General features: G+C 46.6%; 1 long non-coding RNA gene across 1 annotated transcript in view; it reads left to right on the forward strand.

Annotated features, from left to right (window-relative positions):
• The window catches only part of LOC131481403 (uncharacterized), a 62648-nt gene extending 55105 nt beyond the window's left edge, over positions 1-7543 (forward strand). Inside the window, exon 3 of the long non-coding RNA XR_009246302.1 lies at positions 7145-7543. This is a non-coding gene — a long non-coding RNA (uncharacterized LOC131481403). The remainder of the gene's footprint in view (positions 1-7144) is intronic.
• Positions 7544-7789: the final 246 nt, after the last annotated feature.

The following is a 7789-nucleotide window of genomic DNA, read 5'->3' on the forward strand; positions in this document are numbered from 1 at the left end:
ACCAGAGGCTGTTGCTCACCCCAGGGATTCATTAAAGGACATGGACTTTGCCTCGGGATAAGAAGGAGTTGAGGTTGGACTTAAAGCAGGACTCAGTGGTGATGGTGTTGGAGCAGATTTGAGCAATGATTTCTGCAAACTGAGTCTTTTATTTTTCATGCTGACCTACTTCAGGCTCTGCTGTAGGAACTGGGAATAACTGGTAATAAGGACAGAGTCCTTTCTCATGGAGGCCATTCTGCATTGGCCATGCGGGCACGAAAAAGTGATAAAAATGAACAGTATTGTCATGTTGGATAGTAACAGTGGAAGGAAGAAAAATTAAGATAGGAAAAGGAAAAAAGTACAGGGTTGATAGCCAGGGAATGGGGCGGTGGGGAGAGAGAGAGAGAGATCTTTCACCTGCTAGTTCACTCCCCAAATGGCTGCAATAACTAGGGCTGGGCCGGCAGACTGAAGCCAGGAGCCCAGAACTCCACCCATGTCTCCCACATGGATGGCAGGGACTCAGTTGTTGAGCCATCATCTACTGTCTCCCCAGGCACATTAGCAGGGAAATGAGTTCAGAACCAGCACTGTGAAGTGGGATGTGGGTGGCCAAAGCAGCAGCTTAACCTGACGCATCCCTGTGCAGGTCCCAGAGGTTTCTCTTCAAACAGCAGTCATCAGGGAAGACTAATTGAAGGAGGTGACGTAGGAGCAGGAAGTTTCAGTCCAGGCAGGGAAGCAGCTCTGGGGGGAAAGGTCTAAGAGAAGGTTGGGAAATTGCAACTCAGAGAGGAGGGAAGTCTCCATGGGTGCTAAGACAGGGGTGTGAGGGAGCTGGCAGGCTGAAGCAGCAGTGAGGAGGCAGGGATATGTGGCCAGGCCAGGAAGAGAGTTGGAGAGAGACCAGGAATGAAGTGGAAAGGGAAGCAGCTTGCTAACTGTGCCACAGGGAGCTTCGGGGAGGATTTTTACTGTAAGTGTGAGGAGCAGAGTTTTGGGAAAGGAAGTCACATGAGTGGATGTAAGCAGAAAGATGAATCTGGCGGGTATGAGTCGAGTCCAGCCTGTTCTTGCCACAGCTGGACTAGGTGGATTTTTCACAGCTCAACAGTTGAGGTGGAGTGTCTGTTTCCATCTAACGTTCCATGTGCTTCTCCCCTCAGAAGTCATGGACATTCTGTCTTTTCCTTTGGTGCAAGCAAGTTCTCTTGTAAGTAGATGGTTTTGTAATGAGAAAACCTGGCTGTTGTCATCTTTGGTCTTTGTCTTGGTCCTCTCTTTTCTTGTCTACTCCTTTCCTCCCTCCTTTCCTTTGTTTTATTGGCTTGTCAGGATTCCTTATGCAATGTTACTTTAAAAAAAAAAAAAAAAAACCCAGTCCGGTCGGGTGCAGTAGTCTAGCCTAGTGGTTAAAGTCCTCTCCTGGCACGCACTAGGATTGCATATGAGCACCGATCTAATCCCAATGGCCCCACTTCCCATCCAACTCCCTGCTCGTGGCCTGGGAAAGCAGTGGAGGACGGCCCAAAGCCTTGGAACCCTGTATCCGTGTGGGAGATCTGTAAGTGGCTCCTGGCTTTGGATCAGCGTATCTCCAGCCATTGTGGCCACCTGGGAAGTGAATCAGCAGATAGAAGATCTTCTGTATCTCCTCCTCTGTATATCTGACTTTCCACTAAAATAATAATAATAATAATAAATTTGGAAAAAAAAAGCGCTTGACTTGATGTTGGTGGTGGTGGGCTTTTGGCATAATAACTACATTTAAAACGCCACCGGAGGCATCTGTACCCAAGGAACACCATGGGAGGCAATGGGTGACGGCTCGGGTGTTTGCATCTTGCCATCCACATGAATGACCAGATTGAGTTCTGGGCTCCCTGCTTGAGCCTTACCCAGTTCTGGTTGTTGACGGCGTTGGAGAGTGAACCAGTGAATACAATATCATTCATTCAATCTCTGTGTTTCTCTCTTCTCTGTCTTCCCATCTTTCAAATAAACTTGAAACTTTTTTTAAAATTTAGCAGCATTTTAAATAAAGATTATACCATCTTTGAGTATGTGAACTTCAAACCATACATCTCTTATGGCAACCCTATTTTCTTAGTTATTTGAAACCGTGACTCAAGCCCATGGTACCTCAGCTCCCATCAGTTGGGTTGATGGTGAGCAGAATGGCTGAGCTACCTACACAGGCTGTTCACTTTGGTCAGCAAATAGCAGCTACGAGCCACCAGAGGGCAGCTAAAAGAGCTGTTCTCAGATGCAGGAGAATGAGGGTGGAGACAGCTGCTTCCAGAGTCTGTTGCCTAGGGAAGCTTGTGTGCATGCTTACCCAGTTTCATCTGTTCAAACAGAGGCTGAAATGTGAAATTTTAAGTTCAAAGGCAAGTTCTTTGCTGTAAGCCTATTTTCCCCTTCTCTCTGGAATATAAATCTTATTTTTCCCTTGGGTCCTGTTTCTCCCCCCACCCCCTTCATTCAATATTGAGCTTTAGCTTACCTACATACAGTACTTTTCACACACTTAAGTGATGACATCTGTATTTAACGTGGACCCACTGTCCCAAATATGCTACAGGAATTTCCATCTTTCTAGAGTCCTCTCATGCCACTTGACCAGGTTCCATATCCCTTTAAATGTTTGTTCCTTAAACAAATTTTGCCCTAGAACATTTGATAATTTGGAAGTCATGGTTGTTCGTAGAAGGTTCTGGAAGAGCCCCACGGAAACCCCAGCAAGTCAAATCCATTACATGACATTTATACAAGATTTTGCCCTGGGTGGCTGTGGTGGGGGTTTTAATCTAGCCTGTATTCACTAAGAGGAAGAGCTGTCATTATTTGCATAAGCACAGATTTCCCATTTGTTAAAGTTTATTTCTGCCATAATTAGCATTTATTACACTTAAGTACTTCTGTTAATTAACTCAATGAGTCTTCCCTAGAAGGAAAGTGCTATTATTATCATCCATGTTTGCAGACTGAGGAAAACAGCAGAAAACTAGAATACGGTCACGTGTAGTGTTAATGAAAGATTCTGTGATGGCAGGTGTTTGGCCCAGGAAACACATGTACTGGAGTGCATCTTTATCAGGGTGCCTGGCTTTGTGTCCTTGGCTCCTGACTCCAGCTTCCTGCTAATACAGACCGTCGGAGTCATTGGTGGTTGTTCAAGGGCTCCTGCCACCTTCACAAGACATTCAAACTGAGTCCCTGGCCTAGCTGCACCTCTTGCAGGCATCTGGGGGAATGAACCACCATATGAAATTAGAAATTCTCTTACTCATTCTTCCCCACTCCTTTTTCCCATTCACTCTTTCTCTTCCTCTCTCTTTTTCTTTTTTTTTTTTAAAGATTTATTTAGTTTTTTACAAAGTCAGATATACAGAGAGGAGGAGAGGCAGAGAGGAAGATCTTCCGTCCAATGATTCACTCCCCACGTGAGCCGCAATGGCTGGTGCTGCGCCGATCCGAAGCTGGGAACCAGGAACCTCTTCTGGGTCTCCCACGCGGGTGCAGGGTCCCAATGCATTGGGCCGTCCTCAACTGCTTTCCCAGACCACAAGCAGGGAGCTGGAATGGGAAGTGGAGCTGCCGGGATTAGAACCGGCGCCCATATGGGATCCTGGGGCATTCAAGGCGAGGACTTCAGCCGCTAGGCCACGCCGCCGGACCCATCCTCTCTCTTTTTCTATGAAGTTAGTTTCCTAAGGTGAAGTGAATGCAGATGAAATGAGACATTCCTTCAATGCATTTTCATATGGTTCAAAGTAATCCCCAGGTTTAAAACCCAGCACTTCTCTGTTCTTGCGTCAAGCCCTTGGGCAGTGTGATCCGTGACCACGGGTGAATGCCCTGTCCTTGATCCCACATCTGTTTTTCCCTGGCTCCTGACTTCAGCTCCCTGAGCATCCTTGCGTGTGCTCAGCGTGATGTTTCTGCTCTGTGCTTCTGGTAATGTCACCTTCCTCACGGGCATTCTGATCCCTTCCCTCGAGTCGTGACACACCCACTGCCCTCCCTCAGTTTACAGTGCCCTGTACCAAGGGGCTGGTTGTCCTGCCTACAAAAGAAGGACACCTCTTCTGGTCTCCCGTCCCTCTCTGCTGAGCAAGTTGTGACACCTTGAGGACCTGGCCCAGGCTTCCTTCCTTCATTAGCCCACCTGCATGGCAGCAATGGGATCATTGTTCTGTCCAGCTTCCGTCACCCCTCATCTGTCACAGCCAGGTTCACATGGTTTTATCCTCATCTTTTTCCAGCTCTGCCTCTCTCAGGGTCTTTTTAGCTTGGCATTTCTAGCCTAACTCGGTGCCTACTGACTATACATGCCATGAAGGAAGAGAATGTGGCCATTTCTTTTCCTTGCTGGTGTTCCAGCCCCTGGCTGGCCCTGGGCCTGTCCTGCAGTAGGTATTTGGTTAATGTCTGTTGACAGCATGACTGTTGGATGCTTTTAAGTGTCAGGCTGTAATGGTGTAGCCCAGGGATTATAACTGGAAAGGTCGCCCACATAATGAAGTCTTGGTTATACCTTCCACAGCCTCACAGCACTGTAAAGTTTTTCAAGATCTTGTTGAGCATTGTCCATACCCATCCTGTTGTTGCGGACTTAAGCCTACTTCGCTGGTTTGTTACCACCTGGCCTTGCTGACTTAAGGTGAGGGGTTGAGGTGAGCAGGGCCTTGGGTTGTTTTTCCAGCGCCATTACCACAGTCAGGGTGGTTTGAGTGCCAGGTGCTCATTTCCTCACTGCTGTGGAGCCTGGAAGTACAAGACACACGGGTCAGCAGGGTTGGTTTCTCCCGAGGCCTCTCTTTCCACCCAGCGGATGGCCACCTTCTCATTGTGTCCTCACCCACAATCCCTCAATCTGTGTTCCAGTCTTTTCCAGAAGGATGTGAGCCATATCAGATTAGGATGTTCCCCCAGTGACCTCGTTCAGCCTCAGTTACCTCTTTCAAAAACCACCGCCCCTCCTCCCCTGCTCGCTATTTGCAACCAGCGTTTGAGACCTGAAGGGGCTCATTTACAGCTCATCTTAGGTGGCAGTGGGGAACTGCCAGCTCCAAGTCTCTCTTCCCTGCTCTGATGCCTGTTTTATAGAACATCAATAAATGGGAGCCCAGGAGCCCTCCAGGAGTGCATTTTGTCCACCAAGGCAGGATCTGAGTACCTGTAATCTGCACCTGTCCACACCCTTCATCTTTGCTCTCGCTGTTTTGACCTTGGGACCATTTTCATGTTTTTTAAACAGTTGCCATTCAGATTCTGGGTAGAGTTTCGATGCTTTTCAGCTTAAAAATTCAGGCTGTTTCCTCCCTCCAAAACTGGTGTGTGGTCTACTGACTTTCCTTGCCAGGGGTTCAGTGGGCAGTGGAGGTAAGAGCCATATAATGACATGGTACCGCCTCCATTTGCTGTAAGCAAACAGCCAGGTCTTTTATTGCCCTTGATATGGGCACTCGTGATACAGGTTGGTTTCAGAGAAGCAAGTCAAACGCCAAGTTACTGTGGGTCAAAGTTCCTCCAAGGGCTGTGTGTTAATCAAAAACTAAACATTAGTTAATTTGGTCACTGAGCTGGGAAGAACTTTGGAACAAATGATTACTGAGTTGGACTGCAGGAGTTAAGCATAATCCAGGGCTCTCTTACTCAGGAGAAAGGTCGTTTTTGCTGGGGATGCAGAGTAGTGGAGGCTTGTTATGTAAGGTCCTATTCATTTTTGCTTTTTTTGTGTATTTATTTATTTGGAAGAGTTAGAGGGAGAGAGGGATGGAGTGAGAGAGAGATCCTCCATTCTCTGCTTCACTCCTCAGATGGCAGCAAAGGCAGGCGCTGGGCCTGAACAAAGCCAGAAGCCCGTAACTCCACATCCTCCCACTTAGGTGTAGGGGCCCAAGCACTTAGACCATCTTCTGTTGCCTTCCCAGGCACATTAGCAGGGAGCTGGATAGGAAATAGAGCTCAAGTCAGTGCCCATATGGATTGGTATTGCAGAAGGCAGCTTAATCCCCCACATCCCGATGCCAGCTTTGTGCTATTCATTCTTGGTAAGGTGGTATTGTAATACAGTCTGCTGTATAGAACTAAGCTAATCAAAAACATACTGCCTTAAACGTGAAGTTGAACAGGTAGGAAATACTATTTATTTAGGAGGCAGAAAAGTCAGAGGAAAAGAACTTTGCAAACACGAGTCAAAATAAATAAAGCAATTTTGTATGCTTGGGAAGTTGACCTCAAAAACCACAATGCAATATGCCTCTGCAGAAAGATTTAAACAAATGTGATAATCCTCACTTGTTTTTCCCCTGAGTATTCCCTCTGGACCAGGTTGTAAGGGTTTCATATTTGCCAAGCCCATAATAGGATGAGGAAAAATGCCGGAAATCCCCCAGCCTTGCCAGCAGTGGAGCTGAGCGTTGGGCACCTGGCACACCTGCGAGCCTGCCTTCCCTATCTGTGCCCCTTTGTACACGGGCACGTCCCCAGGTTCACAGACAGTGGAATGGAAAAATAATTTTGGTGTAGAACATGCTGAAAGTCAAGGATTATTTTTCTTATGTGTTTTCCATGCACTTTTTGAACAGCCTCTCTGTGTTTTCTTCTCTCTATATCAGTAAAATTTTGTTGTTGTTGTTTGTTGTTGTTGACCATCTTTTAGCTAAAATGAAACTAAATTGCCTTGCAGAACAGGCAAAAGTCTGGGCCCTGTTTTCTGCTCCGCGTTAGTGCTCCGTGTTGATATTCTCTATCGAGAGTACTGCTGAGTGAAGCGTTCGGACCAGTGTCTGATTTGACAGATTCAGAAATTCACATGTGTGTGAGTGATCGTTCAGAAGTTCATGGAAAATGCAAACTATGAAACAGTTGGGCAGAAATTTTAAATTTTTTGCACCGAAATAAACTTATCTCTCTCTTTTTTAAAATTTTATTATTTTTTCCCATTAGTTACAATGTATTATGCAACACAATTTCATAGGTACTGGGATTCTCCCCCCTTCACCCCAAAAACTTATCTCTTAATTTCCCATGGCACACGAAGTGTTGGGATGAGAAGTGTGTGTCCCACCGCTTTCCAGTCCACTGGGTTGTGAGCTGTGCTCACTCCTCCTCGGGTCAGTCATGTTATCTTTTCCATTTCACTGTGCAGGTAACGGAGGCCTCCCAGGGACACCTTGCAGCAGGTTGCCCAGCAGAGAGCAGCTCTTCTCTGGCCCGCTGAAGAGGTCTGGTGAGTTGAGCCGGCTTCCTCTTTTACTGTGTTGATGAATGTAAACTAACTAGCATGGAGAATAGCATGTGCACAATCCACGATGACATTCAAGTGCTAGTCTCCACCACCACCCCCCTTTAAAAAAATATACTCAATTGTCTGCCATTGCTTCATTTCCTAGGCTAGAGCACCCTGTGTGTTTGTAGGCACAGATGTTCCTCCGGGACGCCCACTGACTGAAAGGGTTACAGAGCTAACTTGGCGTGATTTTGTGTAAACTCCTTCAGTGGTTCACATGGCATTTACTGTGTGCTAGCAGTTTTTTCTTACTTTGTTTTTTTTAAGAGTTGAGAGTTTCAGAGCTAGGAATGAAAGGTGTACTGATAGATAGCAAATTTAAGGTTCTGAATATTGAAAAAGCAGCTTTTTCTTTTTAATGGTGCTGTTGATGTTGGAAGCTCAGGGACCCCATAAGCAGTGGGTGCTGGTGCCCCAACGGCCCTTTTATGATAATGTAACGGTCTCTAGCCAAGGAATCCCAGAATAAGGAATTCTCTGAAAGCCGCAGTCCCCTCCAATGAT

Source organism: Ochotona princeps, chromosome 11 (genome assembly GCF_030435755.1).
Source record: "Ochotona princeps isolate mOchPri1 chromosome 11, mOchPri1.hap1, whole genome shotgun sequence".
NCBI lineage: Eukaryota > Metazoa > Chordata > Mammalia > Lagomorpha > Ochotonidae > Ochotona > Ochotona princeps.